The sequence below is a fragment of the Mauremys mutica genome, unplaced genomic scaffold (genome assembly GCF_020497125.1).
Source record: "Mauremys mutica isolate MM-2020 ecotype Southern unplaced genomic scaffold, ASM2049712v1 Super-Scaffold_100251, whole genome shotgun sequence".
Taxonomy (NCBI): Eukaryota; Metazoa; Chordata; order Testudines; family Geoemydidae; genus Mauremys; species Mauremys mutica.
The window spans coordinates 359,121-383,886 of NW_025423295.1; the positions used below are offsets into that span (position 1 = coordinate 359,121).

General features: G+C 52.3%; 5 non-coding genes across 5 annotated transcripts; 3 read left to right on the top strand and 2 right to left on the bottom strand.

The window, feature by feature from the left end:
• Window positions 1-1,236: 1,236 nt before the first annotated feature.
• On the bottom strand, window positions 1,237-1,308 carry TRNAC-GCA. Its single transcript has one exon. It is a non-coding gene; the product is annotated as a tRNA-Cys (tRNA).
• A 2,353-nt stretch (window positions 1,309-3,661) lies between these two features.
• Window positions 3,662-3,743, top strand: TRNAS-AGA. Its single transcript has one exon. It is a non-coding gene; the product is annotated as a tRNA-Ser (tRNA).
• Window positions 3,744-12,511: 8,768 nt separating this feature from the next.
• TRNAK-UUU lies at window positions 12,512-12,584 on the top strand. The gene has a single exon. It is a non-coding gene; the product is annotated as a tRNA-Lys (tRNA).
• A 5,768-nt stretch (window positions 12,585-18,352) lies between these two features.
• On the top strand, window positions 18,353-18,425 carry TRNAK-UUU. The gene has a single exon. It is a non-coding gene; the product is annotated as a tRNA-Lys (tRNA).
• A 2,064-nt stretch (window positions 18,426-20,489) lies between these two features.
• TRNAT-UGU lies at window positions 20,490-20,563 on the bottom strand. The gene has a single exon. It is a non-coding gene; the product is annotated as a tRNA-Thr (tRNA).
• Between the last annotated feature and the right edge of the window lie 4,203 nt (window positions 20,564-24,766).

A 24,766-nucleotide genomic window follows, 5' to 3' on the forward strand; every position in this document is an offset into this window, starting at 1 on the left:
CTCTTGTGTCCTACTCCCAACTCTTCCACTGACTGGCTGTATGACCTAAGACAAGTCAATTCTCCTTTCTCAGCTTTCGCTTCTCCCTCTTTCAAGTAGGGATACTAATGATCCGCTCCTACCAGGGCCGGCTCCAGGCTCCAACATGCCAAGCACATGCTTGTGGCGGCATGCCGCATGGGGCGCTCCACTGGTTGGTGGGAGGGCGGCAGGCGGCTCCGGTGGACCTCCTGCAGGCGTGCCTGCGGATGCTCCACCGGAGCCGCGGGACCAGCAGACCCTCCGCAGGCACGTCTGCAGGAGGTCCACCAGAGCCGTGGGACCGGCGACTGCCAGAGCGCCCCCCGTGGAGTGCTGCCATGCTTGGGGCGGTGAAATTCCTAGAGCCACCCCTGGCTCCTACCTACCTCACGGTAGGTGGAGGCAGGGCCGGCTCTAGGTTTTTTGCCTCCCCAAGCAAAAAAAATTTTGTCTGCCCTCCCATCCCCCTGCTGCCCGAGCCCTGGGTTCTCCCCTCCCCACACCTGCACCCCCTGCCTCCCCAGCTCTGGGTCTCCCACCACTCGCACCCCCCTGCCTCCCCAGCCCTGGGCTTTACCCCCTGACCCTCAAGTCCCTGCCAAGCCAGCCCTGGGCTCTCCCCCCCCCCACACCCTGTGCTGCCCCAGGTCTCGACTCTCCCCTTTCCCCCCTACCAGTGCTCCCCCACCCACACCCGCCCTGCTGTCCCAGCCCTGGGCTCCTCCCACCACCTGCACCCTCCTTCCGCCCCAGCCCTAGGTCACTGGTAACTTTCTCCCAGTTTAATAGAATAGAAAAAAGAGAGGATTGAATGTGTAACAGGGAGTTTGGTAAATCTTGGTTATTTTAATTTTGCAACAGGCTCCTGTCCACCCCCAGTAGAATTTTCAGTCCCAATGGCAACTTACTTACCAAATGTAATACAGACTAGTCCATGCCTCCCAAGTGGACGTGGTTCTTGTTCTTCTGCACATTGTAGCCCATGGAGGCCAAGGACCTGCAAATGTGTCTTCATGGGCCTTTGTTTAGTTGATGAAAACATAAACTAGACACTTAGAGGATTGGAACTGATTTCAGCCGAGGGACATGTTTGCTAGGTTTTTATGCATTTGCATAGGAAAATGTTGAGTGTTTCTATTCATCCGTAGACAGTGGAGCTCCTGAACATAATGACAATGGATATGTAATTCTTTTTGTTGAAGGACCAGGCTTTTAAAGGGGCACTTAGATTTGAACTAAGGGCCACTTGATCTGCAGTTAAACACTCTACCACTGAGCTATACCCCCCAACAATTACATTGGCAAGTCAGTGATCTTAAGGATCTTGAAACCTGAGAGTGGAGTTTGTTTCTTCCACACCAGTGTTGCTGTCTGTGCATCCCGGAGCTATGGGGTGAGTGGGAAACGCCCACAACTAGCTTGTCAGTATCAACAAAGGAGCAGCCGACATCAGGACCAGTGAGACGTGTTGGTGGTCCATCAGGAAGAACCCACACTCCCAGAGACTTTTCGGCGAGGGCAGGGTACACAATGGGGGCTACCTACCCGCCACGTCCCAACAAGGGTCTTTCTAGTCCCACTTCAGTGTTACCCAATTTCTAATCAGTCTTTGGCCCAGATTCCCTCCCTGAGCGGCACCAGCACATGCCTGGGCCCCCTGCTAGTGTTAAATCTGCCTTGAGCTGGGACCCAGCTTGGCAAAGAGCCTGCAGCCCCCTCTGTGCTGGGGAGTGAGAGCAGCCCTGGCACTGGGCAGGGCAGCCCTGAGGGAATGAACCCAATGTGCCCGTGAGGCCCTGATCCAGAACCTCTGCCAGGCAGCTCGTGCTGCTCGGGCGTCTCTAGTCTCCAGCGAGGATTCAAAGCTTCTCTGCTCCAGGGGAACCCCTGGGGGAGGGAGGCAGGGCTCCTGCAGGATAAATCTTCCTGCTGGCAGAGCTCCGGTCCCCTCCTCATGGGCACAGGGCATTGCACATGGCACCCACCACATGCACACACCCCTTTGTGGGGAGAATCAGCTCTGGGATATTGGGGTCAAACCCTTCCCACCTCCTCCCTGCAAACCTTCTCCTGGCTTCAGTGAGGGAATGGGGGTGTGAGGGGCTAGTGCGGTAACAGCAGCAGCGTGGCCGCGGGGCTCGGCCGGTGGCTGGGGCCTGTCACCTGAGCCAACAGGATCATAAGAACATAAGAAAGGCCGTACTGGGTCAGACCAAAGGTCCATCTAGCCCAGTATCTCTCTACCGACAGTGGCCAATGCCAGGTGCCCCAGAGGGAGTGAACCTAACAGGCAATGATCAAGTGATCTCTCTCCTGCCATCCATCTCCATCCTCTGACGAACAGAGGCTAGGGACACCATTCTTACCCATCCTGGCTAATAGCCATTTATGGACTTAGCCACCATGAATTTATCCAGTCCCCTTTTAAACATTGTTATAGTCCTAGCCTTCACAACCTCCTCAGGTAAGGAGTTCCACAAGTTGACTGTGCGCTGCGTGAAGAACTTCCTTTTATTTGTTTTAAACCTGCTGCCTATTAATTTCATTTGGTGACCCCTAGTTCTTGTATTATGGGAATAAGTAAATAACTTTTCCTTATCCACTTTCTCAACATCACTCATGATTTTATATACCTCTATCATATCCCCCCTTAGTCTTCTCTTTTCCAAGCTGAAGAGTCCTAGTCTCTTTAATCTTTCCTCGTATGGGACCCTCTCCAAACCCCTAATCATTTTAGTTGCCCTTTTCTGAACCTTTTCTAGTGCTAGAATATCTTTTTCTTGATCACAGCAAACAAAACCAGCTCGGCCCACAGGGGAAGAGTTCAGTCCAGGGCCTGGTGCATTCTGGGAGCAGAGGCGGTGCAGAGAAAGGGCAGATAGGGGGCAGCTCTGAACACTCCGTGCAGAACTGCCTGTCCTGTCCCGCAGCCCCTGTTACAGGGGGCTTTTAGCCATCGTTTTAATCAGGCCAATAAATTGAAACAACCCCCTGTTAAATCATTGCTCAGCCCGAGCCCTTCACCCACATTCCTTAGGGCATTGGGTGTTTCATTTCCTGCCTCAATTTCACACAGAGACACAATTTCCTTTGCACAGATCCGTGAACAGCAAAACCTCCCTGTGTCTCTGGTCTGAGCCAGGGCATTCGATTCCAGTGAACCCTTCTCTCCTGCAAAGCGATGGTCAGATAGAGGGGACGTGGCACCTGCATCCCTGCCAGGGAGATATTGGCTCCGCTCTTTCTTTCTTTCTGCTGCTGTTGTTAGTCCATGAAACATCAAGGGTGGAATGCAAGGCTAAGTTCATGCACCAGCCCCCTGAAAAAATTTCAGTGCCCCAGAGAAATCCTGCCGCCTGCTATTGGAATGATGTGCTGGAGATTTGAATGGGAAAGGAACTGTCTGAATTGTCAGAGTGGGGAATGAACAACAATCTACAGCAATGTCATTAACACAAACACACTCTCATCCTGCTCCAGCCGGAAGGGAAATGGGCAGGAATTCTTGCTGTTCACCCAAGGACACACTTACACTGATGCGCAGCCGTGAGTGTGCTGGGGAAGCTGGTCTGGGCAAACAATTTGAAGTGACAATTCAGTGAGAACAGAATTATCATGTAATGACACAACTGTACAGCAAGTAGTTGTGACCGAGTGGTTAAGGTGCTGGATTAGAAATCCATTGGGGTCTCCCCGCGTAGGTTCAAATCCTGCCAACTACGCAAGCACTGTGCTGTTGTTATTATTGTAGTCTTAGTGCCTGAGCATCCAGAGTGCAAACTGGAGCCAGATCTACTTTCACTCTGTCAAGACTTAAAATGCTGCTGTGGCACTGCTATAGCACTTTGGAGTAGACAGTGAGTGGAGGGGTTTTCCCGTCCCTGTAATAGCTGCATTGACAGAACAATTCTTCCTTTTCTTTAGCACTATCTAACCAGGGCTTAGGTCACCTTAACTATATGGGTTTGGGGGGGTCACACCCAGAGAGACGTCGCTCTGCCAGTTCAGTGCCCAGCGTACACCAGCCCTTAGATCCCTCTTGGTATTTCAATGCAGGCACTGACCTGTGAGAGGAAAACATCAGTTCACAAACACAGAGACTGAATTCCCCACATTTAATCTCGGTTCACTTTCCAGAAAGTCACAAAATTCAATTCATTCTTGCTAGGACAGAGAAAAAATAAGTGACACTAAGTTTTTGGCTTGGTTAAATAAAACTAAGTGTTTAATTAATATAGTAAAAATCTGTCCTGATTCCTCTAACTAACACCACAGCGTGAAATAGGAACATAGACAAATATTGTCAGTGACGACTAATTTCACAAATGATCTTCCCATTATTAATTTCCACGCTGCCCCCATTGGAGGTCTGGGCATCTCCAGTGTCATTGCTCTGCGTTCACCTTCCCCTTAGAATTGTTCTCTGACATTCGCCTTCCTCTGCAGTGTGGGGCACGGGTCACTTGCTGGAGGATTCCCTGCACCTTGAGGTCTTTAAACCACGAATTGAGGACTTCAATAACTCAGACATAGGTCAGGGGTTTGTTACAGGAGTGGGTGGTTGAGATTCTGTGGCCTGCATTGTGCAGGAGGTCAGACTAGATGATCATAATGGTCCCTTCTGACCCTAAGTCTATGAATCGATGAATCTAGTCCCAAATTTGGAAAATTGTGCAGTTCAGAATGTGAATAGTGACCCCGGCTCCTTCCTGCACCTGCTCTACATTGCTCCACAGCAGCTTCTCCCCCTGCAGAGTCACCCCAGCACGGCAGTGCAGCCGCCCAGGGTTCAGCAAGGGCCCCTGGCAAGGACAGTGGGTGCATCTAACAGCCCAGTGTGCCTGGCCATGAGGCAGCTGTAAAAAAGCAACACACCCCGCCCAGAAGTACAGAGACTGAATTCCTCAACTTTAACATCATGACCCCCTGTAGAAAGCCACTTGTCAGTTGTATTTTCACAGGGAGATGCAAAAATCAAGTGACACCAATTTTCAAGTTGAGTAAATAAACTTGAGGAGCTAGTTATTAACCTCCCAAAAATATACTAAAGATCCCTAACACCTGAAGGTGAAATATGAACAGAGACAAACCTTGTCAGCAAAGGCTCATTTCCCAAACGATCCTCAAAATGTTACTAATTCCCACCCCTCCTCCACAGGAGCTCTGTGCAGTGTAACTGTTCTGCAGGCAACCTCCCGTTAAATGCTGTTGTGAGCAGGGCCGGCTCTAGGTTTTTTGCCGCCCCAAGCAAAAAAATTTTTGGCTGCCCCCCCGTCCCCAAACATGAGCCCCCCCGCCCACCAGTGACCCCCCCCACAACCCCTGTTGCCCCAGCACTGGGCTCCCCCCCAAATGTGGGATCCCCTACCAGCACACTGCAGCCGAGCCCTGGCCCAGCTGCGACTCTGTCCCCATGCGGGTGGAGCTGCTGGGCGGCGTGGAGCGGGAGTACTTCCAGGTGGCGGCGCGGCTACGGGGTGGCGCAAAGAACACGGCCCCCTCCCTGGGCTTCGCAGCACTGCTGGTGGCCAAGGTGGATCAGTTCGCACTCACCGCCCTCACCCCCGACATGCTGGCGGCCAAAGACCTGGAGAGCCACCCGGACATGCTGCTCTTCAGCCTCACGGTGCCCTGGCCCAGCCCCGGCGGGCGGGAAGGCGAGGATCTCTGGCTGTGGGGCTACCTGCTCAGCACCGACGAACCCAGCCGGCCACTCACCTCCTCACACACTCCAGGAGCCCCTCGCCGCCATCGCAGCCCGGGCTCGGCTCCAGGAGACCCCGTTTCCCTCCCTCCCCGACTCCTCACACACACTGGGTAGGGCCGCCCAGAGGATTCAGGGGGCCTGGGGCAAAGCAATTTTGGGGGCCTCTTCCATAAAAAAAGTTGCAATACTATAGTAACATGTATTTGGAAATGTAAAAAATAACTAGTGAAAATTAATTTGTAATAATTTGAAAATACACCAAATACATGATTTAAAAACATTAAATGCTTTACTGGTCTGTCTACATTTGCAATTACATAATGGGCTGTTGCTGGGTGATGGTGATGGTTGGTGCCAATGGGCTGTCACTGCCTGGAGGTGGTGCTGCTGTTGCCCAGGGCTGGGTGGGGAGCTGGGCTCTGGGGGGTGCCCGGCTCACAGGGGCTGGGCTCAGGACTGTGAGGAGATGGGGGTCGGAGGTTGTCTGGCTCAGAGGGGCTCGCCTCAGAGCTGGGGGTCTGGGGTGGGGGGGATGGGGTCAGAGGGTGCCCAGCTCAAAGGGGTTGGGCTTGGAGCTGGGGGTCAGGGCTGGGCCTGGGGGGTAATGGAGTCGGGGGGTGCCTGACAACCACCTCCCTGAGACCCCCCCAATCCAACCCCCCCTTCCCTGGCCCCTGACCGCCCCCTCCCTGCCCCCTGAGTGTCCCCGGGACTCCCTGCCCCTTAGCCAACCCCCTTGCCCCTTAGTCAACCCCCCGGCCCTGGCTGCTTATCCCCGGCTCACCGCGCGCCTCGAGAAGCGGCCATGCATAGCGCTGCAGCCGTGTGGCTCTGGAGGGGGCTGAGCTTTTCCCCGCTCAGAGCCGCGTGGTAAGGGGAGGAGCCGCTTGGCCCAGAGCTCGCAGCCCCGCCCCCGGACCACGCGGCTCTGAGCGGGGTGGAGCTCAGCCCCCCCGGAGCCAGGCGGCTGCAGCGCTGTGTAGGACCCGGGGAACAAGCGGAGGAGGAGCGGCCCATCTTCTGCAGCCAGGCGGGGCCGCGCTACCGGTAAGGGGCCATCCCTCTCCCCCAAGTGGAGCCGGTAGCGCGGCCCTGCCCCGGCTGCAGGGGACGGGCCGCTCCTCGGCTCACAGCGGCGGGATGAGCTGGGGCCGCAGCTTTATGCCACCCCCTACATTTTGCCGCCCTAGGCACCAGCTTGTTTAGCTGGTGCCTAGAGCCGCCCCTGGTTGTGGGACATTCCCAGGCCTGGAAATGTACGAACGACAGAATTTGAAGAGCAAAACTGGCTCCTCGCACCAGGCGGGATTTGAGTGTTTTGTCCCTGTCAAAACAGGGACAGACGCCAGGGGCAGGACTCCAGGCTCTGTTTGAGGGATCCTGGCACAGGGGCTGGGGGGAGAAAGGATGGTAGATTCTGACCTGTGCTCTGGAGAGGAGGTAATAATTGAAGGGGGCATTTCTGACTCCTCCCCTTCTCAGGCTCCCCTGGGCTGGAATTCTACATTCCACAGGGTCAAATGAGGGGATCACTGCCCGAGCACTATTTCAGCCCCACATTTTTGGGTGGACCTCCCACAGTGGGAGCTGCCGAGCACTCCCCCGCAACACACACACACACATGCCGGCGGGAGCTCCACCGGAGCCAAATGCCGCCCCCCCGGGAAACGGCCGCCCCAAGCGCCTGCTTGGCGCGCTGGTGTCTAGAGCCGCCCCTGGTTCCCACCAAGGCATGAGAGAACCCAGGGTGTTTCTAGCAGAGTTTATGGAACTGACGTGGGGAAACCAGCCTTTAATAACAGGCAGTTCCAGTTTAAACTAAGTGTTTTTAACAATTTCTACAACATTAAATAACCCTTCAATCGTAGTGTCACCATCCATAAAATTGCTTCAGCCTCCTAAGTGCCCAACTAAACATCTCTTCAAATCCAAGGGAGTGGAGATCAGTCAATGTTCAGAGTCATCCCACATAAAAGAACCATGTTGTGGTACATACTGGCCCCATCATGTGGCCATCGCTTTTCCCTCCTCCTCCAGAGTCAGAATGTGATCAGCTCCCACTGAGGGGGTGCAACACCCCTCCCTTGGTCTCTGTGCCAGAGCTCCTATCAGCTCAGTGTCCTTCCTGCAAGAGTCGGCTGCTGAGAGGGTTGCAATGGGGTAAATGAAGGCAGAGGAGGATTGTTCCTGATGGGGTTTCTTTGTGTTGCTCTGTGATCCTGCTGGAGGAAGCATCATTTGTGTTTGTTTCAGTGGCTTGGGTTGGTCTCAGGTTGTGACCATGGGTACAGGGATTCCTGCACTTTCTGCTCTTAGCCCCTCAGGGAATGGACAATGGAGCAGTTTCAGAAATTGGATAGAAAGTAGCCTAAAAAAGTGTCACATAAGTGAGAAGAAAAACAGCTTCATCATCTGGTGGTCTAGTGGTTAGGATTTGGCACTTTTACTGCTACGGCCTGGGTTCAATTCCCAGTCAGGGGGAAAGTGACTTTAAACCAAAACTGCTTCAATTATTCTTCACTTACAACATAAACAAATCCCTGGTATTTTCCTGATTCCCCCCATCTTCCCAGTGTCTCCATGGCAGGGCTGGCTCCAGGCACCAGCACAGCAAGCAGGTCTGTGGGGTGGTCAATGGAAAGGGGAGGCTTCAGCAGCAATTGGTCCCTCTCAGAGGGAAGGACTGGAGGCCAAAAGCAGCAGAGGTAGAGCTGCAGCTGATTGCAGCTTTTTTATTTTTTTTTCCACTTGGGGTGGCAAAAACACTGGATCTGGCCCTGCTCCGTGGAAGACAATTTGTTAAATCCCAGATGAGTGCAGTTCTATCAGTTCTCAGTGACCCTAAGAACCAGCAGCCTCCAGGACAGCAGGTTTGGCCCTCAGAGCAGGGAATGTGTCCCCCATGCTGCTCTTAGGCCACTGGATGCTCTGGGAATAGGACAGCTCTGAGTGTAAACTACAGCACAGCTGGGGATGTAGTGCAGCGGTAGAGCACATGCTTTGCATGTATGAGGGCCTGGGTTCAATCTCCAGGTTCTTCTTTTCACCCTGCTGCTTTGCTCATGCCCAGAGGGGATGTGGCCCACCAGTCTCCCTGCGCCAGTTTCAATCCTGCTCAGTGAGGGGCAAGTGCCAATTGCATGGAAGGTCCTTGTGGGGGGTTTCTGCTCCTAAGTCACCTCAGTACATGTAAGATTCCCACCCGCTGTGCTGCTTGGGACAAGGGTAGATGAGAAGGGCGAATCCTCCAGCACTGGAGGGAAAGGTCCCATCTGCACAGACTGAGAGGCAAGGAAACAGAGGGGCAGTCAGTGCTCAGAGAGGAGAGAGGTCAGTGATTTACACCCAACAGGGGACACTGTCTTTTTGAGTATCACAGGGGCAGCTGTGTTAGTCTGGATCTGTAAAAAGCGACAGAGTCCTGTGGCACCTTATAGACTAACAGACGTACAGGAGCATAAGCTTTCGTGGGTGAATCCCCACTTCGTTAGATGAATGGAGTGGGAATTCTGTGCCTGGCTAGCCAACTACAAAAGCAATTTCTCCTCCCTTGGTGTTCGCACCTCAGCTGCTAGAAGAGGGCCTCATCCTCCCTGATTGAACTAACCTCGTTATGTCTAGACTGATTCTTGCCTGCATATTTGTACCCGCCTCTGGAAATTTCTGCCACATGCGTTTGATTAAGTGGGTATTCACCCATGAAAACTCATGCTCCAATACGTCTGTTACTCTGTAAGGTGCCACAGGACTCTTTGTCTTTTTGAGGCGAGTGCAGCTGGCTTGGGATGGTGCTGACGATGGATAGAAAAAAGGCTGGAGTCAATGACTGATGAGACCACAGAAGGGGAAGGGGAATGGCAGCCCCACAGAAGGTCCTGGGTGCTCAGATGCCCCAGTTATTGCACCCTGGCCTGTCACAGAGAGAGAAAAGACCCAGTGGGACCCAGCCCCCCTACAGTGATCCCATGGACAAGAACCTGGCTGGGAGTGGGGTGAAGGTTCCCTCTGGGCAAAGGGGAGCTGAAATCCCCCAGTGTCCTGGAATTTAAGCAATGGAAGCTTCAAACCCTGCAGGGGTGTGGGCTGAGGTGCATCATCAGAAGGTTGGGCTGGACAGGGGCGGCAGGTTTGGATAATTAAAAGCCTCCGGATTCTTGTGTGTGCACTGACTCCAAACGGAAACTGTAATTTGACTCACTTTGTGTCTGCGGCTGGTAAAATATCAAGGCAAAATCATTCCAGTGATCGTGACCCTGGGATTGAGGAGGCTTTGGTCTTATTAAAATGTAACTAGCATGTTACACTTGTGTTTTTAAAGGTGGCTTCCCCAAGCAATCCCAAGTTGTTCTTCCCACAGCTGGCTGATGGGGGGCAGCAGGGGATCTCCCCAATCTGGGGGAATCTCTCTGGGCCCCACTGTTAATTCTCCATCATTTCTCCCCCTAACCATGCCCACCCCTCCCCCCACATTATCAATGTTTTGGAGAAACCCCTCCCTCCCTTTATGGGATACAGACTCTGTGACAGAGACTGACTGGGGCTCTTCTCTGCACGGCCCCAGTGGGGAAGGAAAGAGACTGGAGAGGGGGAGAAGACGGGCAGAAGGAGTCAAATGGGGCTAAACCAAAACAGAGGAGATTTTCTTTCTGTCAAAATGTCCTGGAGTCTCATGGCTGAAAAGCCGCATCTTGAATTAGGTTTGATGCATCAGCCTTTCAATTACCAGGCAAAGGTGTGAATCACAGAGACTGATAACTGCCTGCTTCCCAGCTTTGCCTAAGGCTTTGGCTACACTTGCACTTCAAAGCGCTGCCGCGGCAGCGCTTTGAAGCGCTAAGTGTAGTCAAAGCGCCAGCACTGGGAGAGAGCTCTCCCAGCGCTGTCCGTACTCCACCTCCCTGTGGGGAATAACGTACAGCACTGGGAGCCGCGCTCCCAGCGCTGGGGCTTTGACCACACTGGTGCTTTGCAGCGCCGCAATTTGCAGCGCTGGAGAGGGTGTGTTTTCACACCCTGCTGCAGCGCTGCAAATTTGCAAGTGTAGCCAAGGCCTGAGAAGCACCTGCACTGGTGCAACTGGTTAGCGCAGAGGGGGCTACTGCTGGGATTATGAATTCAAGCGTTATTTGGAGCACTGGTTTTTATTACCTGTGTAGTTTCCCCAACTTGCTTTGCTTAATTTGCATGGAAAGTGCCCTACTAGGAAAAGGAGAGTAAGTTCTAAAATGTGGAAGTAGGTGCACAGCTTGGAAACATCCCCCCTGTGCTGCCATTAGTTCCAGTAGATTGTTCACTGGCAGCCTGAATTGATTTCTTTGCTGCTGTGAAAGCTGCCACGAAAAGTCTCTGGTCACCAGAGCTCCCTGCTTCTTCCAGCACATCCCTGGCTCCTTCCCTGCCCCAGTCACTGCTGTAGGAGAGTCCTATATACACTGAGCCTCAAACTTTTCCATCCCTTCTTAGAACAGTTGGCAGCGTGTTAGTCTCATAATCTGAAGGTCTTGAGTTCAAGCCTCAGAGAAGGCAATGGTTTTTGCTCCCTGCTTCAGATTTTCTACAGGAAATCAGAGAAAAGAAACTAGAGGAGAGTGGTTTCTAGACACCCTCCCACCCATCTCTCTCTCTCACACACACACACACAAAGACTTTTCTAGGGCATTTTCTTTTCCTTCTCTATGGACCTTGTATTTTTCACAGAGCAGAATAAAACAAAAACATGCAAGTCCAAGCCTAATACAGTATGAAACTCAATACAGGTCAAATCTCACCCTCAGAGATCTTCCAATAAGCTTCTTTCACAGACTAGACTTATTTTATGTCTGGGTCCAATCTTTTCACCTGTTATAGCCCTTGTTCCAGCTCAGGTGGTAGCTGGGGATGTCTCATGACTGCAGCCATGTTTGTTCTGTTCCACCCCCTTATATAGCTTTAGTACAAGGCAGGAATTCTTTGTCTCTCTCTTGGGGAAGAGCCCCAGGTTTAAGATGGATTCCTGTACCAGGCGACATCGTCACATGTCCTGTGAGACACCCCCCCCCCCAAGCCTTCATTCTTCCTGGCCTGACTCACAGATGGTGCAGGACAGAGCCATCTCCAGTCAATTGTCCTGGTTAATAGGAGCCATCAAGAGTCCAAACCACTATTAATGGCCCACACTTTGCATCATTACAACAAGACCTCAGAGTTATAGTTCATATTTCTAGTTTCAGATACAGGAATGATCGGTTCATACAAATAGGATGAACACACACAGTAGATTATAAGCTTTGTAATGATACCTTACAAGAGACCTTTTGCATGAAGCATAGTCCAGTCACTTTATATTCACACTCATTAGCATATTTTCATAAAATCCTATGGAGTGCAACGTCACAGCTGGGAAAGGGTTTTACTGCAGCACCTGGCAGCAGTTGAGTTTCATGTTCAGGCTGTGGTATGAGTTCCTCCAGGTTTCTCGTAAGCACACAGGGACCTTCGCGGGTGCTTTCGATACAGGAATGGCCCCAACACGATAAAGTGATGGGAATTGCATTTTCCTTTTTTATTTCTGTATTTCCAATGACATTTCTGTTTGTGATTTCGTTTTGCTTTGTATAACTGTGTTTTCTCAGGGATTTGATATTTAACTGAAAAAAGAATAAGGCCTCAGGGCGCCGGATGGAGGAGCAGGCTGGGGCTAGGACTGCTAAGAGAGCGAGAGTAGCAGGTTTTCTGTATTGTTTCCTGCCCTCATTTTCATGACTAGTTTCTCTTCTGCATGAAATTTGCTTTTTTCATGTGTAAGCCTGGCTAGCTCAGTTGGTAGAGTATCAGACTTTTAATCTGAGGGTCCAGGGTTCAAGTCCTTGGTCAGGTAAAGGGAACAGTTCCCCAAAAAGGAAAGAAGGCATCTCTCCAAGATGTTATTTGACCTTTTTCCCCAGGACTTGTTCTTTCCTAGGAAGGGCCATGTACTGCCTGGGACTGAAGGGGCAACTTCCTCACATGACCACTGGCCTCTCAGGCTGGATTAAGAAAGGCCTCTGGGAGCTGCAGCAAACTGCTGCATGACAACTTGGTGAGCAAATGCAGAGCTGCCCGCACAGGGTCATACACACCAGAGCTCAGCAGAGGTCTGGGGGTTCCCTATTGGTCCCATGGTGTAAGGGCAGCACTCGGGACTTTGAATCCTGCAATCTGAGCTGAAGTCTCGGTAGGATCTGAGGGCAATTCCTGTGCCACAAACCCTGCTGGGTCTTCCAAGGCTCTGTCTTGCTTTCTCAAAGGCCATGAAAGCCTGTCTTTTGCCCGCTAGCTGTTGTGACTTGAGCACAAGGGGGGATGTTTGATCCAGAAGCCTGGCCATGCCTGGAGTCCTGTAGGTAGGGATGCGAGCTCCATTTCCTCTGAGTCCTGAAGCTGGGCTGCAGCCTGGCCTAGGAGGCAGCCCTATTGGTTGACCTACTGGCCCAAAGTCACTCGGGCGGCGTTGGTGTTCCCCAGGGATGCTGACGGGCCTAAGGGAGGGAGGCTCAATACTCCCCCTATCAGTCAGGGCGGAAGAGAAGGGCTGCAAGCAGGGCCGGCTTTAGGCCGATTTGCCCAATTCCCCCGAATTGGGCCCCGCGCCTGAGAGGGCCCCGCGCTGGCAGCGTCTCCCGGAAGCAGCAGCTGTTGTTGCTAGGCAACGAGAGACCCTGGCCGGCTGAGGCAGAGGCAGCCGCCTGGGTGTTGCAGGTCAGGAGGGGGGAGGGGGGGGAAGGCACATGTGCTTTGCAGCCTTCCTTCCCCTCCCCCACCCCCAGCACTGACCTGGAGGAGACGCCGAGGGAGCTTCCGGTCCGGTAGGAGACAGGAATCTCTGCCGTGCACCTCACTCACCTGAGCAGCTGCTGGGGCTTCCAGCCGTGAGTGTCTGACCCTGTGATTCCCGGGAGGATTGTAATGTTGGGCTGGTGTTGTGGTTTTCGTGGTGTTGCTGTTTGAGGGTGAGTTGGTGCCTGCCTGTGTCTGGTTCAAAACTAAAGTCGGGATCATGTAACCCAGGAAAAAAGCCCCGAGCCGGTACTTAGTGCTGTGAACTCCAGGTGAGAGAGAGAGGGAGGTTTGGAGGAGGAAACCAAATACATCAAGAGGGGAGAATGGGAAAGGTCTGCAACATGGCAGGCTGAGACTTCTCTCCCCCCCCACCCTTCCTGGCAAGAGGGGAAACTGAGGCACGGCATGATCTGATTCCCCTCTCCAAATTATTTTGCAAAGAAAGAGGACGGAGGCTCCTATCCAGACCAGTTCCCTTCCCATCAACTCTGCTTTCCCTGCTGCAAGATCTCTGTAGGGGCTGAATATTTCCATTAAACTATGGCTCCTTCGTTTGCCCTACAACAATAAATTAGACCAGCTTTCAGGGGGGGGGGCTATTCCCCTCCCCCAAAGCTGTGGGGATATTAAGGTTTTTTTGAGGGGGGGCATGATAATATTCCAGATCAATCAAATGCCCAGCTCAGCTTTCTAGCCATCCAGCAGCTAGGGCAGGGAAGGAAGGTGCTCTTGGTGCAGAGTGGTTGCAAAACAGGGGTGAATTTAGCGGAGGGGGGTCCGGTTGAAATCCCGCCTCATGCAGCCATACAGAATCGCTGGCAGTGCTGGGAGAGGCCAGGAGTGGAAACAGGTGGCCTGGGGGTGGGGGGACATTTGCCCTCAGTCCTGGGCTCTGGGATGGACTAGGCTGGGTGGTGGGTTCAGTCTAGTCTTCCAGCCTGTTGCTCTCACTGAGGTTTGTGGTTTTCATCTGGCTCCACCGAAAAGAGCAAACAAGCCCAGTAGAAAAGCGGGGTGAGAGAGGCGGGAAAGGGTGTGTAATGGGTTAAAGTGACCCATCAACGAAAGAGTAAAACCAGAGTTTGACTGGGTTTCCCCCCAGCCACCACTCCTGCAAACACTGGGCAAGGGGCAGCTCCATCCCCCGCTGAGGCTATGGTGAGGGGCAGCAGAGGAGGAAGGAAGCCACATGTGATGGCAGTCCCCTCCCCTCCCCTCCCCCCCAAGCACCCAGCACCCCCTCTCCGGCCCCCAAACTCTGTCCCAGAGCCTGCACCCAGCCCTCCACACTCCCTCCCACCCCACCCCGTGCCCCAGCCCACAGCCTGCACCCAGCCCTCTGCACTCCCTCCCAGAGCCTGCACCCCTCCACCCTTCCTGCACCCCACCCCGTGCCCCAGCCCAGAGCCTGCACCCAGCACCCAAACTCCGTCCCACTCAGGCTGGGCAAGCTCCTTGGTCTGGCTCCCAGCCCCTCTCCAAGGGTTGCAGGTGTCTGGAGGTGCTGCCTTCCACACCTTCCTCAGTCCCACCTCATCCATTCAACAGGGCAATTGATTACAAAGTGGTGGGAAGATCTTATTCTACTCCAAGCAAAAAGACATTTTTCTTTTACCTTAATTACACTACCTTTAGGGCCTGCTATAACATATTACCAAGGTTCAATACAAAGTGATATACAAGTTATACAAAAATGCACAATGCAGAGATTTATCTACAACTGCATTGATTGACTTCTGTGTGCAGTGATATAGTGACCCTGGGGCTTTGAATGAGGCTTTATACTGGGGGGACGGGGAGGGTGAGTGGGTATGTGGGGGGTGGGCAAAGTGGGGCGCACTGAGCCAGCTGGGGCTCTAGGGGCGGGCATGGGGGTTTCTGGCAGGGGAGGGAGAAGGTGAAAGGAGGCGAGTGGTGGATGGGAACTGACTAGGAGGGATGCAGCAAGCCAGCGGGGGGCTAGGGGGTGAAGAGGGGTGTGATTGTGGGACTGAGCAGGGAGGGGACAGGTCCTATTTTACTGCTGTGATCTGGTCACCCCATGTGTGCCGTTTCTTCCTCCCTCTGCCCCTGAACCTTGTTTCAATGGGGCGGAGCTGGGGAAGGAGGGTTTGTTTCCACGGGGCCGGGCGGCGCTGGGGGGGGAAGGATGGGGGCAATTTTATATTAATAAGGAAATATTTTATAAATTGTAATAAAATAAACAGTGAAGAACATCAGTTGTACAACTATCAAAACAAATTATTTTCCTAACATGAAAGTGCAAATCAGCTAATTAATATATGATGCAATGTATGTAATAGATAATTTTGTTATTATTTATATAGTCATGGAAAGTAAATAATACATGGAAGAAATGAAAGGGTTTTTTTTAAGGGTTTTTTTGTTTTAGTCGTCCCTGCCGGGGCCCCATCGAAACTGTTCGAATTGGGCCCCGCACTTCCTGAAGCCGGCCCTGACAATGAGGCTAATCATCTAGTGGAACAAGCTCTGTAAGGGACGTGGTTAATTCCCCATCACTGCCCTGTGTAAATGAAGACCGCAGCTCTTGCTGCAAGATACCTGGTGTGTGGGTGTCCCTGTTCCCCCTTCAGAACCTCTGGTACATGGTGCTTCCCTCCTCCCAGTTCAAGATCCCCATCGTGTGGGTGCTCCCATCCAGGATCTCGGGTGGGTGTCTCTGTCCCCCACCCCATGAACTAGCTCCAGTGTGTGGTTTCCCCTGCCTGCCCCCAGCCAGGATCTGTGGGTGTCTCTGTTCCCCTTTTCAAGATCCGTGTTGCAGGTGGGCGTCCCTCCCCCCCAGTCAGAATCCCCAGCGTGTGGGTGCTCCCATGCCCCCCCTCCAGGCTCTGCGGGCGGTGTCTGTATAAAAAGAGACCGTGTCTCACCCAGGCTACACTGCAGGGGCCATTCACAGGTGCGATCCCACTATTGATCAGCATGGGAGTTTTTACCTGCTCCATTTCCGACCTGGGCCGGTTCACCCCTCCTGAGGCAACCTGGGGACCCCAAGCTTCCCCGGGAATCACCATATTGATGCCGAGCTTAGTGCGGACACCTGATCGGCACAGCCCCCTGCAGTCCAGAACTCCTGAGCTCAAGCGATCCACCAGCCTCAGCCTCCCCAGGCGCTGGGATCACAGGCATCAGCCATGGGGCCCGGCTTATTTTACAGCCTGGCAGCTGGAGCTTTAAACTCTGCTTGTGAGCTCTGTGCCTTGGCCAGACGGGGACAGCCTGGAACTTGGAAATGCTCCTGCTTCCCCAGCCCCCATCTCATGTCGAGCTGCAGGCGCCGCTGTCCTGCCAGGTAAGATCCCGGATGTTTTGGTGCCCCCCATCCCCTGCCCAGGTGTCCGGGTACCTCTGCCCCCCAGACAGAATCCTGGGTGTGTGGGTGTCCGTCCCTCTGCAGAGGATCCCGGAGTGTGGATGCCCTTGTCCCCCTCTACAAGATCCTGGGAGTGTGGGTGCCACTCTCCCCCCCAGCAGATCTCTGGTGGGTGCATCCCCAGGGTCTGAGTGCTCCCATCCCCCGATACAGGCTGTGGGGGGGGGGGGGTATAACTGGCTCTCCCTGTCCTGCCCAGGCGGTGCTACAGCAGCTGTTCACAGGGGCAGCAACCCCACTGTCACCCTGCAGCTTTACCCTGCTCCAGGGGTGACCTGCTTCACCCTCCTTTGGGAGCCTGGGACCCCGAACTTCCCAGAATCACCTGATTGATGCCGAGCTTAGCACAGACACCGGCTCAGCCTGGCAGGGAGCTGCCCTGAACCCTGACAATCAGCTTCCCTCCGCCTCCTGCTGCACAGCGAGGATCCCACGCGAGAGGCTTCGTGCCCAGTTTGTTCAGGAGCGTCCCAGGCTCCAGCTGTAAACTCTGCTGGTCAGTTCTAAGCTTTGGCCACATGGGGGCGGCACTAATGGTCCCATCAAAACGCTGTTTGCGTTTGACCCTTCGGATCGCAGATTCTAACCCGCGGGCAGATCTCTGAGTGCAGCCAAATCCCTCCCCAAACTGAACATTGAAGCAGCAGCTCCCGTTGGAAAGATCAGGATTTTTGCCTTTAAAAACAAGGAAAATGTCTACAGCGAGAGACTGAAGAAGCTCAATTGATTTCACTGATTGGAGGTTAAGAAGCGATTTAATCACTGGTTTAAATACTTTATGTGATTTAAAGGGTTCTTTAATTCACCAGACAAAGATTGAACAAGGCCCCATTGGTTTGCAGTCGATGTCAGAAAATCCCAACTGGAAATGACCGTTTTTTAACCGTGAGGCTAATTATCTACTGGAACAAGCTCCGCAAGGGAGGTGGTAAATTCCCCATCACTTGCAGTTTGTAAATCAAGACCGCAGCTCTTGCTGCAAGACACCTAGTGTGTGGGTGTCCCTGTTCCGCGTTTCGGGATCCCTGGTACATGGTGCCTCCCTCCCACCAGTTCAGGATCCCCACAATGGGAGCTCCCATCCCCCCATACAGTCTCTGCGGGGGTAGGGGGTGTATAAAAAGAGACCGTGTCTCACTGTCTTTCCCAGGCTACGCTGCAGGGGCTATTCACAGGCGCGACCCCACTACTGATCAGCAGGGGAGTTTTGACCTGCTCCGTTTCCAACCTGGGCTGGTTCACCCCTCCTTAGACAACCTGGGGACCCCAAGCTTCCCATGGATCACCATATTGATGTCAAACTTACTGTGGAAACCCGATCGGCACAGCCCCCTGACCAGGCCAGAGAGAGCAGCAGGTTTCCCCTATTGTTTCCCGCTCTTGTTTTCTTGACTACTTTCTCCTCTGCACCAACTTGCTCTTCTGCTTTGTGTGCCTGGCTAGCTCAGTTGGCAGAGCATCAGACTTTTAATCTGAGGGTCTAGGGTTCAAATCCCGAGTCAGGTGATAAACTACTCGCCAAGATCTTCCACTGTCTTGCTGGAGTCCTCTTTGATGTTACTTTTTCTCTGTAGGATTTTCCCTTTCCTCAGAAGGGCCTTTTTGTGTTGGGTTTGAAGGGGCAACTTCCTGACAGCCCCTCTGTCCTTGCAGCCTGGAGGAATAAAGGCCTCTGGGCATAGAGCATGTTCCTTCCCTGCACACACACACACACACACACACACACACAGAATATCCCTAAGGAATTAGAATCACCTGCTGCCTTCCCCTGTCCTGCTGGATCCCCAAATGAAGATGCTCTTCAGCCTAAACCCAGGTCCCCTCTTTTCCCAGTGCCCCTCAGACCCAACCCACAGCCCCTCCTGTGCTCACTGCTCCTCACTCCCAACCAGAGCCTGCTCCTCTTCACCCTTCTCCTCTGTCCCAACCCACAGCCCCCTCCTATTCCCAGTACCCCTCAATCCCAACCCACGGCTCCCTCCTTCCCTCCAGCAGCAGGTGCTTCAGACCCCTCAGGAAGATTTTCTTGCAAGGTTTCGTGTATGAGTCTGCATGTGGATTTTACAGTATGTTGGAAATAGGTTGGGTTGCTTGCCGAAATGATCACTTGTGGCTGGTGTTGGATTCCCAGTCTCCATGTTACAGGGGCAGGAGAAATAAAGGGTTGTTATCCTTGTTGTGTGAATCAAGGGCAGCACAACTGTGCTTGGCAGACCCTGATTGAGGGACTCACCCTCAATTCAATAGCACTTGCTAGGCAGGGGACATGGGTTCCAAAGCTAAGTGGGCTGGGGTCTGGGTCCCAACACTAAAATGTCGGTGTTAGACCAACGTTAGGACAGGGTGGCTGTGGAGAGATGAGTGAGTCCCTAGACAACATAGTGAGTAGGGTGCCTTCTTATTTTCCCCCTTTTCCACCCAGGATGGCAGGTGAACTCTACAGAGGCACCTCTGGGCTTGCACTGACTAAGGACAACAGCTGTGAGTGGGGTGCAGACAGGGGATGGCTCATGTTAAAGGACTTTTGGTTGCTGGACTTACAAATCGTAGGGAGAAGGACATTGCCCAGCTTATTTGGGGGGTGGGTCTTTCCCTCGTGGTTTATGTTTATGTGTTGGGGCTGCTGACATGACTTCTGCTAACCCTGGGCTTACATTGCAGTGTAGACATATCCTGAGAGGGCATCTATACTGTGACAAAATCCCGCTGGCCTGGATGGTCTGATTTGGGCTCCTGGGGCTCAGGTTGTGGAGCTAAAAACTACAGCGTAGACATCTGGGCTCAGACTGGAGCCCAAGCTCGGAGACCCTCACCCCTCGTGGGGTCTCGGAGGCTGGGCTCAAGCCCAAGTGTCTATGCTGTAATTTTATAACCCTGCAGCACAAGCCTCACAAGCCTGAATCAACTGACCCAGGGTTTGAGAATAGTGACTTCAGTGTGTTAATGGCAGTGTAGACATAATGCTAGGCTATGTCCACACTGCAATGAAACACCCACGGCTGTCCCGTGCCAGTGCAGGCTCCCAGGCTAGGGCCGTGGGGTGGTAAATTTGCAGCATAGACATCTCGGCTCAGGCTCAATACCAGGCTCTGGGAGCCCTCAAGGTTGGGAGGGAGTTTAGCAAGCAAACAAGGTAGAACAGCAGTGGGGTATTACCCTGGACTCAATGGCATTTCTCCCTTGGTCTGTCTGCTTTGGGGCAGGGACAATAACACGTCCTGCTGCATTCGTTATTTCAAAGGGTGGTTTAGGATTTTCATTGTCACACATGGCGCACAAAGCAGGACTCAACCCTCCGTGTAAACTAAATGAGCTGCCCACAAGTTCTGGCAGCCACAAGCAGCCATTTGGTGTGAGAGCCCAGACCTGCCTCTGTCTCAGAGGAAGCAGGATCATCTGACAGGCTGGAACAGTGACCTATCAGCTGTTAACTCCTAAACTTTCAGTAATTCTGTTATCAGTGCCTGTGAGTATGATTTAAACAGCCATACCGGACTGGACTGACCAAAGAGCTCTCTGTTTTGTCCTCCCACAGTAGCCAATACCAGGTTGCCCAAGCGTTAGTCAACAAGGCACCACTGGGAATTGAACCCAGGATCTCCTGTTTACAAGGCAGGTGCTTTAGCCAGCTAAGCCATGGTGCTTGCCTGTGGCAGCAATACAGTGTCTGCCCACACCTGACTCGCTGCCATCCCCACTGGGGCCTGAAAAGCTTTGCTTGCATTTGGCTTCTGCAAAGCAAAGGAGCAGGTGAGGTTTTCCTTGCAAGCTGTGTGTGTGTTTGTGTGTGTGAATCTTTGGCCAGGTCTGCACTACAAGGTTATTCAGCATCATTATATTGCTCAGATGTGTGAAAAACACACAACGCTCCCTCGGTCGGCAGTTTTTGGCTGGTGCACACACTGCAATACCACGTCTGGTGACAAAATTGCCCTGTTTTGGTGACAAAATAAAACCACCTCAACGAGAGGCCTAGTGCTTTTTGCAGCAAACGTAAAGTGACAAATGTCAGTGTAAATGCTGCTGGTCATTATATCACCATAACGGGCCTCCACCAGTATCCCACCATGCCTGCTGTGAACTCGCCTGCCCTGCATTCCTGCTACAGAGGCTGGGCCCCTCCCCTTTCATAGCTCCAGAAAGTTCTGACAGATGAGCTACTATCTATACCGGGATTAGCTTGATAGAACTGCATTGCCAGCCTAAGTCATGTAATTACACCAACCTAATTTTGTAGTGTAGACCTGTCCAAAGAATCACACACACACCTTGGGAGCAAAACTTCATCTGCTCCTCTGCTTTATAGAATACAAACACGAACAACACTTGTCAGGGTCCCGTGGGGATTGGCAGAGAGTCAGGTGTGGGCCATCTTTATCCCAGGAGAGATGGACTCTAAGGGTACGTCTCCATTGCAATGTAAGCCCAGGTGTGGCACGCTGTGCTCAGAGCAGCACCTGGAAGCCCCATATTCACCACTCTCATATAATGATGACATGGTTTGTTCAAAGTCTGCCTTGTGACGTATCATTTCAAAAGTCTTGATCTGTTGAACATTAATATCTTGTTGGATTGTGTGTGCTCGTATTGGTTGGGAAGTTATGAAGTTTTGCTCTGTGTTACTGAAATATGTTATGAGGTTGAGAAATACCCCCCACCAGCCTTTCAGGTGTGACAAGGGAGGAGCCAGACTCGCTGCTGGCCCATTGAAGGGATCCACACTCCCAAGGACTATCCCAGGAACAGTGTACAATGCAGGCTTCTCTGAGATAGCACAGAGACAATGGACAATGCTTGACTCACATGGTAACAAAGGCGCTTCCTAGCAAGTTGGAAGAAACTATGAAAGAGGGGAAGAGACATCATGACTTGGCCTCTCTCCCCCACAACTCAGCAGGTGGAAACACACCTGGAGGACAAAGACTGAACTGAACTGATTCAGAAATCAGAAGAGAATAATAACAATAATACTTGCAAACCAAAGTCCCCAAACAGACTAGTATTGGTTTTTCAGCAGAAAATTTGCAGTTTGGGGAATTTTGTTTTCTCAGTCAGACTTTTCCAAGGGAAGCAGGGAGAAAATGTTTGAGTTGCCTCCTTCAGAACAGCTTGGCCTAGACACTAGCTCTGGTTCACTGTTCTGGCCTTGCTCGGGTTGAGGGTATTTTAATAATTTGGGCAGGTCCCAGGGTGTTTGGGGGAGATGACGAGGATGTTCCCTTTTCAGATAAAAACTAAGAAATACAGCACTAGAGAATTTCTTTTTTTAAGAAATCTGGGATTTAGACATTTTATTTAAAGCAAGGGAGTTCTGAGTTTCTGAGAAGGTTTTTGTTTGCAAGAAGCAACATTGTTTGATCTGTCATTGTACCAAAGGGGGAGATGGTTGTCTACAAAGGAGGGGTGAAAACTAAACGCATCCAATGAGGATGGGATTCGAACCCATGCATGCAGAGCACAATGGATTAGCAGTCCATCACCTTAACCACTCAGCCGCCTCATCTGAGCTGTTAGAAATAGGACAGGAGGAGAAATCTTAGAACAGCAGAGCTAGGGACAATAAGGAGTTTTTAAATACTAAGTGGAAGCAGGGGCTGAATGAGCTCCCCCCTCACATCTAGTGAGGAGCTGGGGGAAAGACTTCAGGAACAGACCGTGTTTGCACAGACACACCTACTCTGCCTAGCTATGCAGCATGATGGGGCCACTTCCCCAAAATGACCAGTTTTGGCTGGTGGCGGGTTACAAATCACTTTAGGATTGAGTGGAATGAAATGTTATTATCCTTCCTGCATGAGTGAAGGGCAGCAGAACATACCTAGTCCGTCCTGATGGAGGGCTGGGTGGGTGGGTGAGGAATAGCTTTTATTGGACTGCATAGAAGCGATTGAGAACATCACCCTAAACCAGTGGTCCCCAAACATTTCACTCTGTGCCCTCTTAGCCATGGCTGTGGCCCCGCGGAAGCCGCGGTTGAGAACCAAGGCTGGGAGTGGGGCTGTTGCTTGCTGGGGAGAGGGGTGCAGACAGGGGTAAGGGGGTCAAGGCCGAGCTGGGCGCCAGAGGCCCAGGCTGAGGGTGGGGTTGGGGAAGAGCTGGGGCAGAGTGGGGCTGAGTGCTGCTCCCTCCATGGGGGCTGGCTCAGGCCCTGAGGTGCCCCCATGAATGTTCCTCTGTGTCCCCCTAGGAGTCATGCCCCACATTTTGGGAACCACTGAACCCTACTCGCTAAGCAGGGGCAAGTGATGCCAAAGCCCAGGGAAAGGGAGAACAAGTGCGGGGCCCCCAGCACTGGAGCCATGTGAAGGGGCTGCAGGAGAGGGGCAATGGCTGGTGGCCCAGGGAGTTAAGGGCAAAGGGGGCACAGGAGGGGGCAGAAGTTAGGGGTGAAGGAGGTGCAAGGTTTGGGAGTGCAGGAGCTAGCGGTAAAGGGGGAGTGGGGATCGTCCAGGGGCAATGCGGAAGTGCCAAAGTACAAGCTTTGCCCAGGTCACCATTTCCCCTAATGCTGGTCTGAGCAAACAATTGGAAATGACCCTTCAGTGAGACCAGAACCACAGTGTAGAAAAGCCCCTTTGTTAAGTGGTGGTGGCTGAGGGCTGAGGGCTTAGGGAGATGGGTTAGAAAACAACAGGCATCTTTCTGTGGAGGTTTGATTCTTGCCTGCTAGGCAAGGCTGGTGTGTGGTGTCTCCATGGCTGCACTTTCCGTCTCTGATCTGCCACAGGGAGCCAAGTCTAGACATATTCAGAGGCTCTGTGCCAGGGTTTCTCAAACTTCCTTTCACTGCAACCCCCTTTTGCCAAAAAAAAAAAACTTACTACATGGCCCTGGAAAGAAGGACCAAGCCACTGCGCAGAGGCAGGGGAGACAAAGCCTGAGCCCTGCCCCAGTTAGGGGAGGGCAAAACCAGAGCTTGAGTGATTCAGTGCTGGGTGGTGGGGCTCAGACGTTTGGCTTCAGCCCCAGGCCCAAACAACTCTAATGCCAGCCCTGGCAACCCCATTAAATCAGGGTCACATCCCACTTTGGGGTCCTGACTCACAGTTTGAGAACCACTGCTCTATGCTGATGGGAGAAAGTTTTCCTGTGGGTGCAGTTAATCCACTTCCCAAGAGGTGGCAGCGATGTCAGTGGGAGAAGCTATATCGGTGGGTGTGCAAGCTGTGGTGTTTGCCACATTTAAGAAGTTTAATCAAACCCCATTTTTAAAACCACCTGTGGTCTGGGAATGGCAAAGGACCTCGATGAAGCAGGGTCTGTCCTTCAAAGTCCTGGAGATCACAATTCTATACTCCTGTTGTCACGGGGGTATAGCTCAGTGATAGCTTCTTGCTGCTCACAGTGGTACTTGGTCAAACTCCTGTGTTCTCTTATAACCTTCTTTCTTTTTTTTAAAAAAAAGGAAAACATTTTCATTTCCATTCTCCATTCTGTTCAGGAGCTCCACTATACGGGGGTGCTTGATATGAATGTAAACACTCAACATTTCGCTGTCCAAAAGCATAAAACCCTAGCAAAGCTGTCCATCAGCTGAAATCAGTTCCAATCCTCTAAGTGTCTAGTTTATGTTTTCATCAATTAAACAAAGGTATCATAGGAATGTACATTTGCAGATCCCTCTTCTCCAGGAGCTGTGCTGTGCAGAAGAACAAGAACCACATCCAGCTGCAGTTGAGATGTCTGATGACGAAAGAGCCAACAAATGTTCTGAGGGCTGGAGAAAAATGCCTTCCAGTGAGCTATTGAACGAGCTCAACCTGTTTCGCTTATCAAAAGAAGATTGAAAGGTGACTTCATTGAAGTGTTGAAGGTCCTTAATGGAGACAAAAGGTTGTGTATTAAAG